Genomic DNA, 25,080 nt, shown 5'->3' on the forward strand with positions numbered 1-25,080 from the left:
ATAAGCAAGTTTTAGTTACATTTAAAATGTTGTTTCTGCTAAAGCAGGTATTTAAATTGTATGCTGTGTGATATAAATATAATATGTAATATGATATAAATATAATATGAATTTTTAGATTATATTTTAACTAGCGTTTATGCTGCCTCATTATCATCAACATCAACAACATCATTATCATCAACAAAGCTTGTGCTTGCAAATATGTGTTTGGGTGTAAATTAGTAAAATGCACTTTAAATATGCCCATATTAGAAAATCAGCATCTTATAATGATTTATGAAGGATCATGTGACACTGAAGACTGCAGTAATGATGCTGAAAATTCAGCTTTGATCACAAATTGCATTTTACAATATTCAAATAGAAAACAGTTGTTTTAAATATTTCACAATATCACTGTTTTTGCTGTATTTTGGACCAAATAACAGCCTTGGTGAGCAGAAGAGACTTCTTTTAAAAACATAAAAAAATCTTACTAATCTAAACATTTTAAACAGTAGTGTAGGTCTAAAGTTTTTAAGTAAAGTCTTTATGTAAAGAAAATGTATAGTCAGATTACTTGTTTTAACTTAAACTTTATTGTGATCATTAAGTTTCCTCACATTCATTCTCTCTCAGACAAATTCCTCATTGATAGGCCCAGGGAGGGGTCTTTGTCTCCCCAGGTGTGAATCATATCATTATCCATGCCTCCTCGCATATGGCCTTTCTAACACTATGTGTATTATAAAAGTTAAAGACTATATTGTTTTGTATGAATGAGTGATCAGGATGTTTTCTCATCATTTTGTAGCAAAAAAATCTAGGCTACAAGATCCAGTCCTCAAAGTCTTGTGGACAAATGTTTAGTATGTGTTATATGGCCTTATTTCAATGACTTACATTTTTTGTTTTTCAAAAACCAAGCATAAATTTTATTTTCTCAAAAATACAAACATGTACACACATGTTGCTCACATATTAATGTAGCCCAGTTTGTGCTAAATACAGTGTTATCAGACTTTAGCCATTAATATGCTTTTAAGCATATTCCGGTTCTACTTCCGTAAAGACTTCCGGTTTTACGGGATTTAAATTGTTCAAGATATTTAATATAATCTTGAATTCCGATGGAAATGTTTTTACTATAGTGGGTAAGGGACCATCTTAAAAGTCCACATATTGTGCTAAAACTAGTATTGTCAGGCATTTAAAAATTTGAATTGCTTAATTTCTTTGTTGTTAATCACAATTAATCGCACATATTGAAAGTGCTGAAATTTGACACTATATATACTTTTGTTCCTGTCAAAATGCATTTATGTCCGTCTTAGGAAAGATGTGTAATATGTGTATTATGTATGTTGTATTGTCTCACAAATCCGTGTTTTTACAGCAGTACATCATGTTTATATCATGCTATATTTGTCATAGTTATATTATGTTTATTCATTAAAAACATTAATATGATTACAAATATTGGCTCCTTTATTGGTATTAAAATAATACAGGCTTTTATTGAACTTCCTTCTTGTACACACAGCAGGCAATGTATTACAGTTTTTCTCAATTGCTTAAACACTATAACCAGGCTTCTGAACAAAAATTTCAAAACCATAATGCCATTTATCAAAAAGCACACCCATTTCACTAAACTATAAACACTATTCCCTGTTTTGACACATGAGTCAGAATTGTTGAACTGTCACTGCAAAACTCTACACACAAATCCCTTAATATTTCATTGCCTAGACCATGTGGTCATTTAGAAAGCACTAGCATTCAATATTGTTCACTCAAGTCAGCATAGTTTCAGCTCAATTAGCACACAATTACCCAGGTGAAAACACTAAGAGTCACAATTTAACACACATCAATCAGAACTTTCAAGATACATAAAAGTGCCAGAGTCAGTTAATTTGAGTTTTGGAACAATGGATCCACAAAGAAATGAAGGAAGAGGTCGAGGAGGGAGCGGAAGAGGACGTGGTGAAGGAGGAGGGAGAGGAAGAGGACGTGGTGAAGGAGGAGGAAGAAGACGTGGTGAAGGAGGAGGGAGAGGAAGAGGATGTGGTGAAGGAGGAGGGAGAGGAAGAGGACGTGGTGAAGGAGGAGGGAGAGGACGTGGGTGAAGGAGGAGGAAGAGGACGTGGTGAAGGAGGAGGGAGAGGAAGAGGACATGGTGAAGGAGGAGGGAGAGGACGTGGTGAAGGGGGAGGAATAGGACGTGGTGAAGGAGGAGGGAGAGGAGGAAGAGGAGGACGTGGTGAAGGACCGAGGTAGACGAGGTGGAGGTGGTGGTGGAGGAGGAGGAGGAAGGGCAAGGAGACAAGCAGACTCGGATGAAATTAGAGCCACTTTAGTTGATCATGTCCTTGTCCATGGCATGACTATGAGGGAGGCTGGGCAACGAGTACAGCCTAATTTGAGTCGCTTCACCGTCGCCTCCATCATCAGAACTTTCAGGGAGGAAAACAGGTAGGTGTACTTACAGTAAGACTGCTCTGTACAGTAACTTGTGCTGTACTCTGTGCTTTGACATCACATCTTCTGTTGCACTATGTAATATGTACTATTGTAATAAAGAAATGCATCAAATTGCCTCGCATACAGATAGTTTCAGTTTTTCCTGTAAAAAGGATGTGTGAGTGTTACAGTAATGAGTGCTTCTATTTTTTTAGGACACAGAGACGACCACCTGGTGGAGGCAGGCTAAGGCTTTTGTCGGAGGAGCAAGAGATGGAGCTTGTAAACATGGTCATTGCCAATAATGTAATCCGCCTGCGAGAGATTCAAAGGAGAGTGATTGAGGATAATAATCATTTTCGAGGAATAAATGCCATCAGCCTCTCCACAATTGACCGCATCCTCCGAAAGCACCAGTTCCGGATGAAACAGGTATACCGCGTCCCTTTTGAACGAAACTCTGACAGAGTGAAAGACCAACGAGTGGAATATGTTCAGGTATGAATTTTGATATCGCATGAAGTATTGTGTACCATCAGATTATAGCAGTTTATGCTGCCATTTGTGCCCTCTTGAACTGTGCTTCAGCATAGTGATTTACTCTACTGTGTTTCATGTGTTTTGCAGAGAATCTTTGAGATTGAAGGCTGGCCTGTTCCCCTGAAATTATCTTTGTGGATGAGGCTGGTTTCAACCTGACCAAAAGAAGGAGAAGGGGAGGAACATAATTGGCCATGGAGCTATTGTAAATGTCCCTGGTCAGCTGGAGGGAATGTCACTATGTGCGCAGCCATCAGCCAACGAGGGGTACTCCACCGCCATGCCATTTTAGGACCCTATAACACTATGCTCCTCCTTGCTTTCCTTGACGGTCTAAGAGAGCATATGTTCCAGTTGGACCACAGGGAACCAGCACAACCAGACCACCCTCACTACGTTGTTGTTTGGGATAACGTCAGCTTCCATCGCGCTGCTCTGGTTCGAGACTGGTTTACCAATAACCCGAGATTTTCAAACATCTTTCTGCCTGCATACTCTCCTTTCTAAACCCAATAGAGGAGTTTTTTTCGGCATGGCGGTGGAAAGTGTATGATCGAGAACCTTATATGCGTGTTCACCTCCTCCAGGCCATGGAAGAAGCCTGCCTAGATGTATCAGTAGATGCGTGCCAGGGGTGAATCAGGCATGCAAGAGGATTTTACCCCCGCTGCCTGGCTAGGGCTAATATAGCCTGTGATGTGGATGAGATTCTCTGGCCTGACCCAGACCAAAGACAGGAGGCTGAGGCGGAATAATCTTCTTTTTTTTGTTGTGTTGTACTGTGTAGTACATGAATGAATAAAAATGTGCCAATGTATCCATTGGTTGTGTCTTTTGTTCATCATGTGAAAAGGTTTGTGAGGAAGGGAACCACAAGTAACATAACTTTTTTGGAAATGTTGTTTTGAATTTATTGCACCAGTGTGTTAGACTATGTTGTAGTGTGTGTGTTATTTTGAGGGCTTGTGTGTCCTGTCTGAGGGCAAAGTTTGGTTTTTCAGCAAGAGTGAATGGTTTTGAGTTTAGAGCTTCATTTTGACCTGAAAATAGGTTGTTTGGGAAACTGGGTGAGACGTTATGGATTTGTATTTACTGTTTTGAGAATGCGAGGCATAGTTTCAAGAAACGTGTTTAAGCAATCGAGAAAAACTGTAAGACACACAGAAACCTTGATTATTTTGTATAACATTCAAGTATCTGTCTATCTGAATTCCACTTCATCTATAAACATTGCGTGATCTTCAGTGACTGGTGTAGGTTCAGCAGACAATGGGAAGAGCAAAATGTCCTCTCTTTTCAACTTCTCCCCCGACTGCAACCAGCAAATCTCACCGATCGGTAAGGCGAGTCGCAGTCGAACTCAAACACACTTTGTTGATAATTGTTTGATTGTAATGTTGTTCATGTCCATTGGTCAAGGAGTCTGGTTCATTCATAGTCATTGGTCTGTTCTTGTCATAGTCAAGTTTTATCAAGTTTTCTGTTTAACTAATTGCACTTTTGAAAATGAGTTTGTCAAACCACAGGGCCATTACAGTGAACAGCAAATAGGAGTTCTGAAATGGTGAAAACCCTATTTTATATTTTACATTCAGTCCTTAGAAATTACATTCAGTTCATATAACTTGATTAGACTCAAAAAGTGTCACTTTAAGTTTGTTTATATATGTATAAATTAAAGCTGCATTATTTTAACATGATAGTTCTCAAACTTTGTTTTCTCGCAATTCTGGAGGCAGTGGCAGACGGTTCTAGCTTGTATGGCACCCTGGGCTGAGCTGAAAGTTTATGCCCATGTAGTTTCATTAAATGGGCTTGTATTGTATCATTTTCTTTTTATATGTTGTACTCTATCAGACTGTGGATGAATTCCTTCAGAGTTTTGTCAGTATTTGTGTGACATTTAAATACAATATTGTGTTTTTATACTGCATACTGATCAGCATCTCTGGCAGACATGATGACTTCAAATGAGACTGACATTTATTTTGAGAATTTGCTTCATTGCTATCCACTTCTACCAGACTCCTGTCCCAGAGTGAATCGGCCTACTGTAATTAAAGTGACTATGTATGTGTTTATGCTACTATGATTCTCACCACAGTTTGTGGAAATCTGCGTGTCATCATCTCCATCTCACACTTAATCATATGCAGTCTCCAACTCAACATTTGATGCATCTTTATATGAATGAATACTGCTTCTTTGTAAATAAACATTTGCCGTCATGTAGTTCTTATATTTGTTCATTGAAGCAACGCAAAATGCTCAATTCTTTTCTATTTTCCACTTATTGTTACAGATTACCCCGACTAGTTGTACAACTAACCCAGATACTGGAATAGGTTGTAACAACAGAACTCCATTAATTCAACTTTAGTTCTTGATATCTGTTTTATAGCCACATATCTTAATTATTGATATTTGTAATAGTAACAGATGTTGCTACTTTGTGTTACATTTAAGACTTCTAAGACCAAAACTGTTGAGTTAATTTTTGGTTAGTTTTGCATATTTATTTATTTGATGATGCCTTGATTCTAAAATGCTGCTTTTTGGCACTACCTGTTGAGAACAAATACCAGAAGCTTGTGACCCATTTCTGGAATTCCAGAACTGGAATATACTACAAGTTTGACAAGTCCGTTGATGCTTTGGCAAAACATTTTCTGTAAAAGCAGCATGTTCAGGGAGGGGACAAGATCTGTCAAATGCTTGGAATCGTTTGCACCTGATGGTTGATATTGACGGTTATAACCACATATACAAGAGTGAAATAAGAATTGGCTATTGGTTAACATATTTTGGTTTGGTTTGACCAGCTGAATAGTCAAGTTACATGAATTTAGCCTACAGACAACAAAATGCCAACCAAAATTTTGCAATATCAGACAAATAACAGGCTAATAAGCTTATGACAAAGCACGAAGCATTATAAAACCAAACAGTTTAAAATGAACTTACACAGATAAAACAAGTATTTTTGACATTTTATGAGATATTTTGTTGACTGCGAAAATTGTTAAATTGTTTGCCTGTGGCCTACAGCTTTGTAGGTAATGTATTTTCCCTTGTAATAGCAAAAAGAAAGGGCAACATAGTGCATTAGCTGCACTCAGATTTCTTATAAACCTCTCCTCAGAACATAACAGAGACATTAAATGAGTCAGAAATACTTCTTTCCCATGCAGACAATAACTGCTTCTGCCTTTTAGACTAATCAGGAGTCCCATTGATGTTATACTAAATATAATCTTGGAACATGACTTGTCCTGTTAGATTTGAGGACTGTGTCTAAAATATTTTCCTTATTCTATGTGCCATTTACTGAAAGTTAACCCTAGCTGCACTCACTTTTATACTGATCAAGAGAACCTTTAAATAATGAGATTCAGACATCAGAACACATTTTGTTTTTGAGGGTTTTTTTCTCTCCCAAACTCTTAGTAACATTGTAGATTTCTAAGAAATATATTTATGTGAACATTTGATTTTCTTCTTTTAAATTAACGATTTCTGTGTCGTCGTCATCATCATGGATAACTGATGCAACACCATAAAATGCACAAAATGCAGTTTGAGGTCTCCTTTATGAAAGAGAGTTGAACTATTGCATAAGCAGAAAACATGTTTTAATAGCAAAGTCCGTTCAAACATATAGATTTTACATTTATTGAAAACATTCAGTACACTTCAAAATGATATGGAAAGGTATTGCACTTACATTACCAAACAGGAAAACCAGTAACTGTTTCATGGTACCTTACAAATCTGTTTTTTCCATGTCAAAGGTGTCATATAAATGCAAAGCATGTTGATTTGCAGACTTGCAAGTTTCCACGAAACACATTTTCCTGTAAGTGTACTGTAAGTGTAAAACTAGTTTGAGAAACACAGTACAGCAGTAATAAATCAAAAATGTGGACAGACCCGATGACCCGCCCTGTTGCTTGCAGACTTCAGCACAAATGATGAAGAAAGTAAAACTGATTTAGTCCATTTTGACAAGAAAATACAGTAAACTTAGAACATGAATAAACTTCAATAAATAATTCACTTATGTAGTAAAAAAATTACAATAAACTCTTTATGGATTATTTTTCAATTCTTTACATGTAATGCAGTGCACTTATTAATTAATACAACTGTAAGTTTCATTTTTCATTAAACGCACCTCCCTTGCACAACCCATAAAAATGATTGGTTCAGAGCTTCTATAAAACACTGAGTTCTGAAATGTGGTCTTTCAAGCTGCTCGAACTTCTTTGAAATCAACTGAAAGGTATGGCTTTATATTTTCAATATTTTTTTTTTATGAAGAAGAATTTGTTTATTTTTTAATTTAATTAGCTAATTAATTGTATTTGTTTTCTTGTATTCATATTTGATTCAGATAATTGGTCATTTTTCAAGATACATTTCGAGAATGAGTATTGCTAAAAGGTTTAATATTTTAAAAAAAAAATTAGAAATCTTTTTCCATTTTAAGAATGCCAAAAAACGAAATTCTATTAATAATGAAGGAAAACGAAATTCTATTAATAATGAAGAAAAACATTCTTTTGGAAAACAGTTACATTTAAATGATTTTTATTCACATTTTCGAGATGATGATAAGTTCGAAAATTATTTTGAAGAGGTGAAATCTAACTCTCCACTTTGTATTAAAGAATTTGAAGTTATATCACCAATAAACTTACAATTTACCGACCGTCAACAATTTAATATAACAATTTTATCAGATAAAACTTACGGCAGTGGTTACTATTATACATCAGGGTTGATAATAACTGCAAAACACATTTTTGATAAAGACAATATAGACAATATAATTGTTATTTTTTCATGTAAAGATTTTTATTTGATGTATTCAGCAGAATGTCTAATGACTTCACAAAATGATGATTTAGCTATTATTAAATTAAAAGGCAGCCTTGCTCCTCTGCAAGATATAAAATTAACAAAAAAAATTTGTGGAAATGATATTAAAGACTTATATTTTTACACCCGAGAGTCAGGAAACTTAGTAATGAAAGAATGTGAAATTATTAAGAACCCCCATCCATCTTTGAAGAAGAAAATGCGAGAAAATGAATGGTTAATTTCTGAAGTAGGTGCTTTTGGAGACAGTGGAGGCCCGGTTTATACAACAGATAATGAATATTTTGGGATATACCTTGGTGAGGAACGTTTCAAAAAACACTGTTATTCTAAAGAATTAAAATATGGACGGATTTTTAAAATTGATGAATCAATTATTAAAAATGTTATTTGATTTAAAATGTAATTGTTTCCAAAACGTAATTAAAATGTGTTACTCAAGGCATTGCTTAACGATTTTATTTTATCTCCATTTGTTCTTTTTTTATTGCGACTTGAACAGAGGTAGGTTTTGTCAAAAAACAACATTTCAGACAAAAAGCTGAGAAAAAGGCATGTTTATGTCTGATATTTTGAGCTTCTCATACTCCACTTCTTCATGTTTGAGACAATCGCAGTCTGTTTCTTTGATCAAAGAGTTGCGTACTCTTTCAAAACATGCGGAGGGGTCTTCCTTACCGTATAACACCTAAAACACGGAAACCCGGAAAATTCCGTGTTTGGCGGGGAAAGAGTTCAAATGTATCTTTATTAATAACAAACGTGTTTATATAAACAAATAAATTTATAAAATTATAATTATAGCAAATATTATCGGCAAATTTTAGATCCTTGATGTGAGACAACCCCCAGCCCCCACCCCCACCCCCCCTTTCAGAACATCTTGAGGGGGTTGTGCCGCCCATCCCTAAATCTGCCACTGTGAACATTTTGCAATTCTCATTCCGAATGTATACTTGTGAATGTACCAATTGTCCAGCAGCTTCCGGAGAGAGATGTTTTGTCTTCCCCAAAACAACAACATGTAAGTCTATCTTTAAAATATTGGTAAAACAACCTGTGCTAAAAAAAATATATAGTACATATTGAAACGTGTTTTCTAATAACTGTATAAAGTATGATAAATTATCTAGTGGTCACATTCCTTGTGTAACTTACAGGTGTCCTACACTGGTCTGCAGCTGGTGTCTTGAAGAAAGATGTTGCCTCTGTGATTTTGAAAGCTTTTGGGAATGCAAAAAAACCCCATCTGTTTCAAGGTAATAACGCTGAAGTTAACATCAGCATTGATATAAAGTTTTTTTAATTTAAATAATGATATAAATAGTTTAATTATGTATCAATTATCAGAGAAACACAATGACAAATAAATATACTGTAAACCTGTAATAATAACTAAATAAATCTTAACTCTTGCCATTTTTTAATAAAGATTAGGAAGTTTGTTGAGACGTTTGTTGAAGTTTGTAGCTACAAGAATTAGAAACTTTGTAAAGATTGACTTTCTATTTATTTTTGACAACAAATAATATAGGTAATCTCTCTCTCTCTCTCTCTCTCTCTCTCTCTCTCTCTCTCTCTCTCTCTCTCTCTCTCTCTCTCTCTCTCCAGGAACATGAAACCACTCTCAACAACATCCAGACCAACTGAACCAGCAAAAACCACCATCAGACTGAATAAATGATTGTGGGTCGCAATTACACAAGCTCTCTCTGGGTGGCTCAGCGGTACCACGCTGAGCTACCACCCCTGGCATCACGAGTTTGGATCCCAGGGCATGCTGAGTGACTCCAGCAAAGTCTCCTAAGCAATCAAATTGGCCCGTCTTGCGAGGGAGGGTAGAGTCACAAGGGAAAACCTCCTCATGGTTCGCTCTAAGTGGGGCGCGTGGATGCCGCGTGAAGCCTCTCCGCTGTAACGCGCTCAACAAGCCACATGATAAGATGCGCGGGTTGATGGTCTCAGACATGGGGGCATCTGAGATTCGTCCTCCACCACCCGGATTGTGGCACTACGCGACCACGAGGACTTAAAAGAAGCATTTAGATTAGAACATTCCAAATTGGGTGAAAAAGGGAAAAATAAAGTTCATTCATTTGAAAACCTGTCTTTAAATTGTTATTAAAGAACAATGAACATATCTCCTGGTAGTTATTTGTCACTGTTGATTAAAAAGGATGCAATACATCATCCTGGAAAGGGTAATACATTTAGAAAAGCAGACAGATATGAGATGTCAAAACTAGAAAAGCCAAAACTAGAATTTTGTGGCATTTAGTCCATAATTCCATTGCCTTTTAGCTTTGAGGTCATACCTATACTAGTGTATTCCTAAACATTGAGGAAAAATCCCATTTAGCATTGCATTGTAAAACATCTGTTACTTTACATTTTGGAAAATGTAGTAGGTTCGTCATCATATTCTATGCATTCATAATATGTGCATACTGTGTACATATAAAAAATTAGGGACGTTTTCAAAGATATTAGCAGAACAGAAGTGTGAACAAAAAATCTGTTGAAAGAAAGATTTTGAGTCAATTTTACTCGCAATTTCCTAAAAGGTATTGTTTGTGGTAAATGTTAGATTTGCTTTTGCACGTCTAAATGCCAAGGTGAGGTCCTTTTCATGGTCAAATTTTCTCTTGACTGATAGAAATAGATATCAAAATGAATGTTTTCTCCATTTTTGCCTTCTTTGTTGTGCAAACTGCTCCTTATCATTAGAAGATGTGCTGTCAGCTTTTGCTCTCCTCTTGCACCAGTTTTCACTATAGCCCCTCACCGTTTTCATAGCTAGAAATTAATGTCTTATTTTATTGAAACTTGACCTCTGAACCCTGAGAATCCAGGCAATAAAGCACAACCTTTAAATTCTCTTGAAAATAAAATTATGCTGCACCCGTTGGAGCATCAAAACACCGCTCAACGCCAGCATCAAGTGCTGGTTCACCCTCCACAAGAAAACGCTGCAGATAAAGTCATGAAAAGTGCCGGTCTGTGAAGACATTTTTAAAACAATAATGATTGATCAAACCAATACAAGATTGCATCAGGTTTTTCTTCTTCGTATAATTATGCCCAATGCAAAGATAATTTAGACAATTAAAGATGCATTAGCAATGTATACATAGCAAACATTTATAGATAAGTGGAGGGCTCCATTGTATATTTGATAAATCTCCAGATTCTCCATCTTTATGGTGATATGTATAAAGAATGGAAATCACAAAAAATATAAAGAAAAATAATGTGAAAGTGAAAGTGGAGATTTATAGTATAAAAATGACTTTTTTTGATGATATGGTTTTATCCATATCATCACTTCTGAAGATATGGATAAAACCACTAAAGTCTCCTGGATTACTTCTATGTTGCCTTTATGTGCTTTTTCGACCTTTAGAGTTCTGGCCACCATTCACCTGCAATGGGCCAACAGAGCTGAGGTATTCTTCTAAAAATCTTCTTTTGTGTTCTGCAGAAGGTAAAAAGTCATTCACATCTGGGATGGCATGGGGGAACAAATGAAGAGAGAAGTGTAATTGTTGGGTGAACTACCCCTTTAACATTTGAAATGTAAATAACTACTCTATACACTATACAAACATAGGCCTATACTGTCTTGGCACTGAAGCAATCTCCTTATTTGTACATGTTGATGACCAGAGGTGGGTAGTAACTCATTACATTTACTCTGTTACATGTACTCTGTTACATGTACTTTAGTAACATTTTGGGGATATTTTTACTTTTAGAGTAGGTTTAAAAGTGTGTAATTTTTACTCTCACTCAAGTACATTTCTAATGATTTTCTTTTAACTTTTACTTCTTTAAAATGTGTGGCGTTACTGTCGTTACATTACTGGGTAATTTATTGAGAGATTATTAAATGAGACTTTTACGAGAGCGGAAGTGCACAGCTGCGCACGATGAGACACTCCCACTTGAGTGATAAGACTGTCACTCATGTCATCAGTGCAGAAGCATCAAACTCTTCAAAGTGAAACACTTTCTTCGCTCCACACAGTGAAAAGAAAATAGTTTTGTCAAGCATTGCCTTCTCTTAACACCAAGACAAGCTGATATTTCAAGATTAAAGTCACAGCTCCAATTTAAGGCAGCACACTGAGGTAAGTTTTGCTCTAATTCTAAGTCGGGCTTTTCTGTGTAATGAGATGGTCATTTTCAGGGTGATTCTGTAACTGGACTCTTATGACTAGGGCTGGGGCGGTATGGATTTTTTCTAACCGCGGTTGAAAAGCAAGATATTATCATGGTATAGCGGTAAACCGCATTAAATACATTACATTGGATCAGAGAAGAGCGTGAGCTCTCTCATAAATGAACCGAAACTCGCGGCTAGGCCTACTGCCTCACAGACATGAGAAATAAATAGAAATCTTAAAATGCATTTTAAACAAAATTCAAAACAAAATGATAAAATTTTAGGCTACAGTAGCCTAGTAGTCAGGTTTGCCGATGTGCGTTACTATTTATTTATTTATTTTTATCCCTGTGCGCCAATCGGAAACGGACTTCACTGCTGATATTCTGGGGATACAACATATCCAATAGGCTATAGCCTACTAGGGACTTTAGCCTTTAAAATATCTTTGCTGCATTGGATCAGTCTCCTTTCTAGAACAGCCAAGAGCTTTCTAGCCTCGCGACAGCAGCGCCTTGCATCGCTCAGACCTTAAAACAGTCAGCGCCGCGGATGCGGTTTTGAAAATTTATCCAAAAACGTTGGTGCGGACAGATGAGTTTTGTGATGCGGATTAAATAATAATAATAGCCCATCCGCGCATCTCTAATACAAATGGAATGTTATTATGTGTCATGGAACATTGCGCTCCCCAACTCGCGAAAGGTCGGATTTGCTCCATATTTTGATAAGTTTTGTTTAGAAAACCTTGAATCCATGTAGGCTAATATCATTAGACATAATCCATATCATTAGAATCAATGAATCCATGTCATTAGACACAACGAATCCATGTCATTAGACACAACGTGCACACATGTGCAGGCCAATGTTTTTTTTGTTTTTTTGCGGTGACGACGGTGACAAGCTCAGACCCGCGGTTGGAGTCACGTGACCGCGGTATTGCGGTAATGCGGTAACCGTCCCAGCCCTACTTATGACATCAGTTTTTAAGTGTACATTTTCAAATCAGTGCAGCAATATATCAGTGTGCTTTGTCCCGCATGTCATATACTGTCATTCGCATGATCAACAACTGGGGCTGGTGCAGAAACGTCACATATGAAATTTTAAAATACTTGGGCCTTATTTGTTATTCTTATAAAATAATATATTAATACAATAAATCTTCTTTCTGTTTGTCATTTTTAATATATACTGTGTGTTAATATAAAGAGTAAACACATTTGATCAAATAAAGAGTGCATTTTAAAATGTATCTGTATGTTTTGTCTCTCTATATGTTATTATGTTATTTTAATCCAGTAATGATTTGTCAAAAAGTAATTTACTACATTCAGCATGAAATAAAACATTGCAGGAATGAAGGAAGCAGGAAACTCCCAGCTCGTACATCTTCCTCGTGGTGGATTGTGGGAAATTAACCATCATCATGTACTTAAAATTAGAGATGCACCGATCGATCGGCCAGTGACCGGAATTAGCCGATTTTCCGCATGCTCGGCCGGGCCGGTGACCGGCCGGTCAGCCTCACGTCTTTCCGATTCCAAGCCGGTCCGTTTTGTTGCCAGCGGCGCAGGCAATAACGTCACAGCCACACGTAAACATGTCATTGGCGTGGAAGATCTTCACTGTGTGAGTGAAGAATACATAAAGTTCGAAATGTGTAATAATTGTAAGGCCAAAGTAAACCGTGGGGAACCACCACAATATCTTTCGGTACAACAAACCTAATTAGACATTTAAAACACCATCACCCAGCTGAAAATGCCCATTTTTAAAAAGAAGCTTAAAAGGGAAAGCGGCTAAAGCTAGACAGAGCTCAGAGCCACAAGTCAGCAGCCTCTCCTATCATTCCTTGGTATGAACAGTGAAAAGACCAAAGCAATTACGAGGAAAATTATGGAATTCATGGCCCTGGATGACCAGCTGTTCTCCATAGCTGAGGACAGAGGGATCAGAAATCGGATAAATTTCCTCGATACAGAGTAGGAGGTACTTTCCGACGTCGCGTTGCCCGAGTTGTTTAATCTCGTGTCATGTCACACACGCAGCCTGTTATCTGTCAACATTTAGGTACACAAATCCGGGAGAGGGAAGTGGGGTGCTGGATGGCAGAGGCAGGCTAAATACTATACAAATTGTGCCGTTGTGATTTAATGTGCTGAGTAACGTAATTTTTCCCACCGTGTCCGATATTAAAATCAGTGCGACACACATTGCAAAAGGCGTGGGTATTGTCGATATGGCTTCGGGATATGAAATTCAATTCTTCCATCCAGCTGTTGTTAAATGTACATGTATATTTATATTTTTTTCACCGGAGCACCAGCTGAGTCTTCTCCTCCCATCTACCAGTGATGCTTGATTCTGGCAACTGGCAACTGGACCACCTTGGAATAATATATTGATGTGATTATTCATATAACGTGGTTTGGGCCATACAAATTATGCGAGTTTTTTTGGGAGAAATAACAAAACAAGAGACTCCCGGGAAAAACGGGAGTGTTGACAGGTAACTTACAAGCCGTTCCCGAAGCAGTGCTTAGTTTTACAACTGATATTTGGACATCTAACATAAGTTGAGTGTATTGGACACTTCAGTTTTTCAGATCTTTGGAATTGTTTTGTTAGACGAGTAATAAAGAGAAAAAGGTCCATTTATAAAAATAGTGGAAAATGACATCTGTTGTATAAAGCAACTTATTTGCAGTTAATTGTTATTTCTACCTCTTTCCAGTCACAGAGCACTTTAGTTTGAGAGTTGTTTAAGTGAGAGAAGATCCTGTAACTTAGTGCAGTTTGGGGAAATTGTAATGTTTAATAATTTATTTTATTATGAAAATAAAATGTTGCATTGAAGAAAGGTAGATTTTGTTTGTGTATGCGGTCAATAATAGTTCGGAATCGGAATCTGAAAAAATCGGTATCGGCAGGTCACACTTGCAAAAAATCGGAAATCGGAATCGGCCAAAAACATTGCAATCGGTGCATCTCTACTTAAAACGTACACTTGAAATTAGAGGCATTGTGGGTAAGAATGAGTGAACAAAAGGAATGTATGAGTGGCTCACTCAGAATACAGACCTCCTACAAAATAGCGAAAACGCGAAACAGTGCACTATATAGTGGATAGGGGGTGGTTTCAGACAAAGTGAGTTTTCCATGACCGGAGTTGGTGCATTACATACAGTATGTTGTTTACTCTGCATTTAGAGAGCGGCGGTACTGCTGTACAGAACTAACGATCCAAATACTTACGACACAGAAAACTGTAACTACACTGAAATAAGAATCCACACAGGACTTTAAAAGCTATGAAATAGCAAAAGAAGGCATTAATAAAGCATTATCCTGCTTTGGTTTGTATTTCAGCATTATATATAATGTCCTTGTGGTACATTTTCACGTTTTCACTGTAGTAATTACTAGAAATGTTTCCAAACCTCTCTTCTTATTGACAAATTCATCCAGATCTGAAAAGAGCCCTTAAGTTCACCCCAAAATTACAATTCTTATTATTTACTCACCCTCATGCAACCCCAGATGTGTATGACTTTCTTTCTTCTGCAGAACTTAAAATAAGAATTTCCATACAATGCAAGTAAATGGGTGGCAACCAGAGTATGTGAGGGGAGTTGGAGCAGAGCGAGGAGTGGAGGGGCATGATTTTGCCTGGAGCAAGGAGCGGGTTTTTAAAAAATCGGAGCATCATTGTTTTCTCTCGCTCCAAGAACGCTCCACTAACGCTCCATCACGGGCAAAACACCTGTTAACGTACCTTAATGCAATAATTCACCACATATTAAGCAGCATTAAACACTATTGGAATGAGGGAAAGATTACATTTCTGATATAACCAGAAAGATTGTGATAAAAAAAATACTAATTTAAAAACTTGCAGAACTTGGTAATGTTCAACCTCCAGCGCAAAGGTTACTTTCACTTTTTGTTTTCACCTTCCATATTATTGAGATAAACTTTCGGTAAAGCTTGACTTAACATGCTTGTCTCGTCTCTTTATTCCTGCATCAACTGCCGTTTATTAAAAATGAATGATGGGATGGCGAAGGAGAACACGAGTGGTGATGTGATTGCCACAATCAAAGCTTTGTTGTGAAATCCTAAAAGTAGTGTCCAGAAAACATGATGATAATCCATTTATATGTGGAGAGAAAATCTAAACGTCATCAATACATACATCTATATCTTTCCCCTATTAAATATTTTGAATAATCATATCAACATTCTAATCTAATGCATCACAATCTTTTTTGTTAAGAAAGTTAACTTAGCTATTATGTCCCGCATTAAATAGAACTTTGGACTTTTAACAGCATAAAACACAAACTGATCTAATCAACATGATAATATTGCGTAGTTTGAATTTAATCGATTGCCATCTAAATGTATTTTAGTGCCGGAGGCTAATTTATGCATTATACATTTGCAGATGAAAAAGCTCTAGAAGATTTAAAAACGCTAGTATTTCTAAAAGTTAACTCCGCATTAAATATATAGTTTTGACAGTCTTATCTAGTTTTGATTAAAACAATGTAGAACATTATGAGAATGTATTTTTTTTTCGTTCACAGAATTATAGGGCAAGTTTAATTAAAAGAAGTGCAATAATAGGCAATAAATAGGCAATAATACATAAACCTAATAATGTATTTTTGGTAATTTTATTAATTTGATTTAATTTAATGTTTTGTTTTTGTTCTGTTAATTTATATATATTTTTTTCCATTTGGTAATTTATATTTTTAATTTAATATATTTTTAATTTTTTTTTGCATCTGGCAATTTATCCAGAGAATGCTGCCGATATGTTAAGTAAGCTATAAAAATTATTTAATTTAGTCTTGGGCTAATGTTAGTGGTCTAATAAAGCACATTGTAGATTTTATTCTAGTATTGTGTATTTATTTTGTCTTCATGGAAGGTTGTGATATTAAATAAAAAGGAAATGTAAATAAAAGCTATTGCTAAACAAAGCAGTCAAAAGAAACTTTTGGCCATCCGGGATAAAAAGGTGATCTGTAGGGTCACAGAAAGCAAAGGGAAGCAAATATAAGTCAGCCAACTAGAAAAATGTAAACCTGAAAAATGTTAATCTTTTAAAAATAAGCTTGAACCTTTGTTAATTCTCTCTCTCTAAAACAAAAAAGGTAGTTCCAGTCAATAATTTCAAAAACATTTTACAGCTAGATTCTTGGTGGATAAATCAGTTTAATTACTCAAACCTGGTTTATTTCCAGCAAAACCTCAAAGTTACTTCTTTAGGTTAATTGGCCCATTAACTGATTTTCCCTCAGATTTTCAGTCATAAATAAATAGTCATTTATACAATCAAACTTTCTATAGTTATCCACGTGTAACTTTAGCTGGCAAAGACTATGATGACGTGAAAAACCCAAGTGCAGTTTATTTATAAACGTGAAATCCAAAAACCGTAAACATAAACATAAATATTACTGTTTCATGGTACCTTACAAATCTGTTGTTTCAAGGTCAAAGGTGTCATAAAATGCAAAGCATGTTGATTTGCAGACTTGCAAGTTTCCACAAAACAACACATTTTCCTGTAAATGTGTAAAAAATGTGGACAGACCCGATGAGCCGCCCTTTTGCTTGCAAACTTTAGCATAAAGAATGAAGAATGTACAACTGACTTAGTAGCCATTTTGACAAGAATATACAGTAAACTTAGAACTTGAATAAACTTCAATAAAAAGTAGTCAATAAAGAATTAAAATACTTATGAAGTAAAAAAGTACAATAAACTGTTTTTCAATTCTTTGCCTGTAATGCAGTGCTCTTATTAATTCATACAACTGTAAGTTTCATTGATCCATAAAAGCACCTCCCTTGCACAACACATAATGCAAACATATACTGTCTTGCCATCGAAACAATGTCTTTATTTGTACACGTTGATGACACGTAATATTGCAAAGCAGAGAATCCTGAAAATTCTTGAAGTTACGGTGACGGTATATATATCTAGAGTAAAACAATAGACCCTCACACAAGTCCGAAATGGCATACTATGGCATACTAGTACTACCATACTACTCTTACTATTTCTGCCATAAATATATATGGTATTAGTATGGGTAGTATGCCACAGTCACAGTGGTTTCATGCACACTCTCATGCTGTAGCTTCTCTGCATTTACTCCCCATGTGTGAGAAACTCACGCTTATGAAAGCACCTGTTTTTTATCAGAGCTGTAATGCAACTCTAGTCCCTCTTAAGGAAGAGGAGAGATAGAGGTGAAAAGGTGAGTGAAGCTAGCGCTCTAGGATGCAAACACTGTGGCCAGGCGCATAGATACGGTGTGTTTCACAATCTAATTCAAGATAAGTATTAGTATAAGTAACAGGACCGGCCTGACCCAATAAACAAACTAAACATTTGTTTAGGGCCCCGCGATTGGTTCAGGGCCCCCCCAACACCCCCAATTAATTTATTTTCTGCCCATCAATAGCTCTAATCAACAAAACACACAACCGTATCAATGAAACGTAGTATGTTTCATTTAGTATATTTTTCTACATTTCTTAAACCTAATTTTGGAGGTGGAGGATTTTAAATTGTGTGGGTGCCGAGAGGATGATGTGCGCAGCACTCTGCTGTTTCCGTTTGTCAACTGCCAGGAGCAGTAGCTAGGTAACAGACATCCAGCCATCATGAAGTGAACATTCCCGCCTGGATCAGAGAAATGCTGTTTTCCCGAATCAGACGATAGTGCATGTCAGAAGCGTGGCCTCTTTTAATATTGTTTGCTACTTTTTGTGTGCTGGATTTATTCATCATTACAGTGGAAACAACTTAAAATACTACATTTTTGGGCATACAGAACTGTAAGACATCATTAGAGACTATAAAGGGTCTACTTTTATTTGTGTAAACTCACAATAACAACAAAACCTTGTGCTTTAGTAAAATAAAGAAAACACAGCCGTCTCTGTCTCTGCAAGTATATATCTGAAACATGTCACAAAACTGAACTTAAACTCTGCGAATACTTATCACACAAACATGAAACATATGTCTAAAGAAAGCTTAAAATGTCTACTTTTAAATAAAACAATTCAAATTTAAAACAATTTAAAATACGTAAATTTAAAATATTGTCCTGCAATGTAATCTGTATGAAACAAAGCTATATTAGTTGACATGGTATTTTATATAAAAATGTACATATTTTATTTAGTGGGACTGTTTCCAGACTTGCCAGCCAAGATTCAGAGTATTGAAATTTGAAATATGTCCTAATAAGCAAGTTTTAGTTACATTTAAAATGTTGTTTCTGCTAAAGCAGGTATTTAAATTGTATGCTGTGTGATATAAATATAATATGTAATATGATATAAATATAATATGAATTTTTAGATTATATTTTAACTAGCGTTTATGCTGCCTCATTATCATCAACATCAACAACATCATTATCATCAACAAAGCTTGTGCTTGCAAATATGTGTTTGGGTGTAAATTAGTAAAATGCACTTTAAATATGCCCATATTAGAAAATCAGCATCTTATAATGATTTATGAAGGATCATGTGACACTGAAGACTGCAGTAATGATGCTGAAAATTCAGCTTTGATCACAAATTGCATTTTACAATATTCAAATAGAAAACAGTTGTTTTAAATTTTTTTAAATATTTCACAATATCACTGTTTAAGCTGTATTTTGGACCAAATAACAGCCTTGGTGAGCAGAAGAGACTTCTTTTAAAAACATAAAAAAATCTTACTAATCTAAACATTTTAAACAGTAGTGTAGGTCTAAAGTTTTTAAGTAAAGTCTTTATGTAAAGAAAATGTATAGTCAGATTACTTGTTTTAACTTAAACTTTATTGTGATCATTAAGTTTCCTCACATTCATTCTCTCTCAGACAAATTCCTCATTGATAGGCCCAGGGGAGGGGTCTTTGTCTCCCCAGGTGTGAATCATATCATTATCCATGCCTCCTCGCATATGGCCTTTCTAACACTATGTGTATTATAAAAGTTAAAGACTATATTGTTTTGTATGAATGAGTGATCAGGATGTTTTCTCATCATTTTGTAGCAAAAAAATCTAGGCTACAAGATCCAGTCCTCAAAGTCTTGTGGACAAATGTTTAGTATGTGTTATATGGCCTTATTTCAATGACTTACATTTTTTGTTTTTTCAAAAACCAAGCATAAATTTTATTTTCTCAAAAATACAAACATGTACACACATGTTGCTCACATATTAATGTAGCCCAGTTTGTGCTAAATACAGTGTTATCAGACTTTAGCCATTAATATGCTTTTAAGCATATTCGGTTCTACTTCCGTAAAGACTTCCGGTTTTACGGGATTTAAATTGTTCAAGATATTTAATATAATCTTGAATTCCGATGGAAATGTTTTTACTATAGTGGGTAAGGGACCATCTTAAAAGTCCACATATTGTGCTAAAACTAGTATTGTCAGGCATTTAAAAATTTGAATTGCTTAATTTCTTTGTTGTTAATCACAATTAATCGCACATATTGAAAGTGCTGAAATTTGACACTATATATACTTTTGTTCCTGTCAAAATGCATTTATGTCCGTCTTAGGAAAGATGTGTAATATGTGTATTATGTATGTTGTATTGTCTCACAAATCCGTGTTTTTACAGCAGTACATCATGTTTATATCATGCTATATTTGTCATAGTTATATTATGTTTATTCATTAAAAACATTAATATGATTACAAATATTGGCTCCTTTATTGGTATTAAAATAATACAGGCTTTTATTGGACTTCCTTCTTGTACACACAGCAGGCAATGTATTACAGTTTTTCTCAATTGCTTAAACACTATAACCAGGCTTCTGAACTAAAATTTCAAAACCATAATGCCATTTATCAAAAAGCACACCCATTTCACTAAACTATAAACACTATTCCCTGTTTTGACACATGAGTCAGAATTGTTGAACTGTCACTGCAAAACTCTACACACAAATCCCTTAATATTTCATTGCCTAGACCATGTGGTCATTTAGAAAGCACTAGCATTCAATATTGTTCACTCAAGTCAGCATAGTTTCAGCTCAATTAGCACACAATTACCCAGGTGAAAACACTAAGAGTCACAATTTAACACACATCAATCAGAACTTTCAAGATACATAAAAGTGCCAGAGTCAGTTAATTTGAGTTTTGGAACAATGGATCCACAAAGAAATGAAGGAAGAGGTCGAGGAGGGAGCGGAAGAGGACGTGGTGAAGGAGGAGGGAGAGGAAGAGGACGTGGTGAAGGAGGAGGAAGAAGACGTGGTGAAGGAGGAGGGAGAGGAAGAGGACGTGGTGAAGGAGGAGGGAGAGGAAGAGGACGTGGTGAAGGAGGAGGGAGAGGACGTGGTGAAGGAGGAGGAAGAGGACGTGGTGAAGGAGGAGGGAGAGGAAGAGGACATGGTGAAGGAGGAGGGAGAGGACGTGGTGAAGGGGGAGGAATAGGACGTGGTGAAGGAGGAGGGAGAGGAGGAAGAGGAGGACGTGGTGAAGGACGAGGTAGACGAGGTGGAGGTGGTGGTGGAGGAGGAGGAGGAAGGGCAAGGAGACAAGCAGACTCGGATGAAATTAGAGCCACTTTAGTTGATCATGTCCTTGTCCATGGCATGACTATGAGGGAGGCTGGGCAACGAGTACAGCCTAATTTGAGTCGCTTCACCGTCGCCTCCATCATCAGAACTTTCAGGGAGGAAAACAGGTAGGTGTACTTACAGTAAGACTGCTCTGTACAGTAACTTGTGCTGTACTCTGTGCTTTGACATCACATCTTCTGTTGCACTATGTAATATGTACTATTGTAATAAAGAAATGCATCAAATTGCCTCGCATACAGATAGTTTCAGTTTTTCCTGTAAAAAGGATGTGTGAGTGTTACAGTAATGAGTGCTTCTATTTTTTTAGGACACAGAGACGACCACCTGGTGGAGGCAGGCTAAGGCTTTTGTCGGAGGAGCAAGAGATGGAGCTTGTAAACATGGTCATTGCCAATAATGTAATCCGCCTGCGAGAGATTCAAAGGAGAGTGATTGAGGATAATAATCATTTTCGAGGAATAAATGCCATCAGCCTCTCCACAATTGACCGCATCCTCCGAAAGCACCAGTTCCGGATGAAACAGGTATACCGCGTCCCTTTTGAACGAAACTCTGACAGAGTGAAAGACCAACGAGTGGAATATGTTCAGGTATGAATTTTGATATCGCATGAAGTATTGTGTACCATCAGATTATAGCAGTTTATGCTGCCATTTGTGCCCTCTTGAACTGTGCTTCAGCATAGTGATTTACTCTACTGTGTTTCATGTGTTTTGCAGAGAATCTTTGAGATTGAAGGCTGGCCTGTTCCCCCTGAAATTATCTTTGTGGATGAGGCTGGTTTCAACCTGACCAAAAGAAGGAGAAGGGGAGGAACATAATTGGCCATGGAGCTATTGTAAATGTCCCTGGTCAGCGCGGAAGGAATGTCACTATGTGCGCAGCCATCAGCCAACGAGGGGTACTCCACCGCCATGCCATTTTAGGACCCTATAACACTATGCTCCTCCTTGCTTTCCTTGACGGTCTAAGAGAGCATATGTTCCAGTTGGACCACAGAGAACCAGCACAACCAGACCACCCTCACTACGTTGTTGTTTGGGATAACGTCAGCTTCCATCGCGCTGCTCTGGTTCGAGACTGGTTTACCAATAACCCGAGATTTTCAAACATCTTTCTGCCTGCATACTCTCCCTTTCTAAACCCAATAGAGGAGTTTTTTTCGGCATGGCGGTGGAAAGTGTATGATCGAGAACCTTATATGCGTGTTCACCTCCTCCAGGCCATGGAAGAAGCCTGCCTAGATGTATCAGTAGATGCGTGCCAGGGGTGAATCAGGCATGCAAGAGGATTTTACCCCCGCTGCCTGGCTAGGGCTAATATAGCCTGTGATGTGGATGAGATTCTCTGGCCTGACCCAGACCAAAGACAGGAGGCTGAGGCGGAATAATCTTCTTTTTTTGTTGTGTTGTACTGTGTAGTACATGAATGAATAAAAATGTGCCAATGTATCCATTGGTTGTGTCTTTTGTTCATCATGTGAAAAGGTTTGTGAGGAAGGGAACCACAAGTAACATAACTTTTTTGGAAATGTTGTTTTGAATTTATTGCACCAGTGTGTTAGACTATGTTGTAGTGTGTGTGTTATTTTGAGGGCTTGTGTGTCCTGTCTGAGGGCAAAGTTTGGTTTTTCAGCAAGAGTGAATGGTTTTGAGTTTAGAGCTTCATTTTGACCTGAAAATAGGTTGTTTGGGAAACTGGGTGAGACGTTATGGATTTGTATTTACTGTTTTGAGAATGCGAGGCATAGTTTCAAGAAACGTGTTTAAGCAATCGAGAAAAACTGTAAGACACACAGAAACCTTGATTATTTTGTATAACATTCAAGTATCTGTCTATCTGAATTCCATTTCATCTATAAACATTGCGTGATCTTCAGTGACTGGTGTAGGTTCAGCAGACAATGGGAAGAGCAAAATGTCCTCTCTTTTCAACTTCTCCCCCGACTGCAACCAGCAAATCTCACCGATCGGTAAGGCGAGTCGCAGTCGAACTCGAACACACTTTGTTGATAATTGTTTGATTGTAATGTTGTTCATGTCCATTGGTCAAGGAGTCTGGTTCATTCATAGTCATTGGTCTGTTCTTGTCATAGTCAAGTTTTATCAAGTTTTCTGTTTAACTAATTGCACTTTTGAAAATGAGTTTGTCAAACCACAAGGCCATTACAGTGAACAGCAAATAGGTGTTCTGAAATGGTGAAAACCCTATTTTATATTTTACATTCAGTCCTTAGAAATTACATTCAGTTCATATAACTTGATTAGACTCAAAAAGTGTCACTTTAAGTTTGTTTATATATGTATAAATTAAAGCTGCATTATTTTAACATGATAGTTCTCAAACTTTGTTTTCTCGCAATTCTGGAGGCAGTGGCAGACGGTTCTAGCTTGTATGGCACCCTGGGCTGAGCTGAACGTTTATGCCCATGTAGTTTCATTAAATGGGCTTGTATTGTATCGTTTTCTTTTTATATGTTGTACTCTATCAGACTGTGGATGAATTCCTTCAGAGTTTTGTCAGTATTTGTGTGACATTTAAATACAATATTGTGTTACTGATCAGCATCTCTGGCAGACATCAAATGAGACTGACATTTATTTTGAGAATTTGCTTCTCTGCTATCCACTTCTACCAGACTCCTGTCCCAGAGTGAATCGGCCTACTGTAATTAAAGTGACTATGTATGTGTTTATGCTACTATGATTCTCACCACAGTTTGTGGAAATCTGCGTGTCATCATCTCCATCTCACACTTAATCATATGCAGTCTCCAACTCAACATTTGATGCATCTTTATATGAATGAATTCTGCTTCTTCGTAAATAAACATTTGCACCTGATACTGTTAATTAAAGGTATAATTTGCACTACCATTGTGAGAAATATTTGTCTCCATCTGGTGTTTCATCATTGAAAGTACAATTGTAAATTCCTCTTTATGATTGGAAAATCAAAGGTTCCAAAATGAAGCATGGCTCTGTCTATATGACTTTGTAGGTATGGCAATATTTCTATGTATACATTATGATTACAACAATAAGGTACTTAGTTTGTACTGGGTCAGGAAATAAAAACATCAAAAAATATTTTTTTAAGGCTAAGGGCAGGACAGTTCATCATTAGGATTTGGGGAAAGTGGTGGAGGTTATAGGTTAAGGTTTGGGCAAGGGGACAGGTTAATGGGTTAGGAGAAAAAATTAAAGACGTCATGTAGTTCTTATATTTGTTCATGGAAGCAACGCAAAATGCTCAATTCTTTTCTATTTTCCACTTATTGTTACAGATTACCCCGACTAGTTGTACAACTAACCCAGGTACTGGAATAGGTTGTAACAACAGAACTCCATTAATTCAACTTTAGTTCTTGATATCTGTTTTATAGCCACATATCTTA

The 25,080-nt window shown here is 36.7% G+C and overlaps 2 long non-coding RNA genes across 2 annotated transcripts in view; both read left to right on the plus strand.

The window, feature by feature from the left end:
* The window catches only part of LOC127621980 (uncharacterized), a 42,193-nt gene that overhangs the window by 11,847 nt on the left and 5,266 nt on the right, over positions 1-25,080 (plus strand). The window lies entirely within an intron of this gene.
* Positions 7,247-9,943, plus strand: LOC127621979 (uncharacterized). The gene is made up of 4 exons (XR_007967927.1): positions 7,247-7,270; positions 7,382-8,893; positions 9,030-9,128; positions 9,481-9,943. It is a non-coding gene; the product is annotated as an uncharacterized LOC127621979 (long non-coding RNA).

This window comes from Xyrauchen texanus, chromosome 28 (assembly GCF_025860055.1).
Source record: "Xyrauchen texanus isolate HMW12.3.18 chromosome 28, RBS_HiC_50CHRs, whole genome shotgun sequence".
Classification (NCBI taxonomy): domain Eukaryota; kingdom Metazoa; phylum Chordata; class Actinopteri; order Cypriniformes; family Catostomidae; genus Xyrauchen; species Xyrauchen texanus.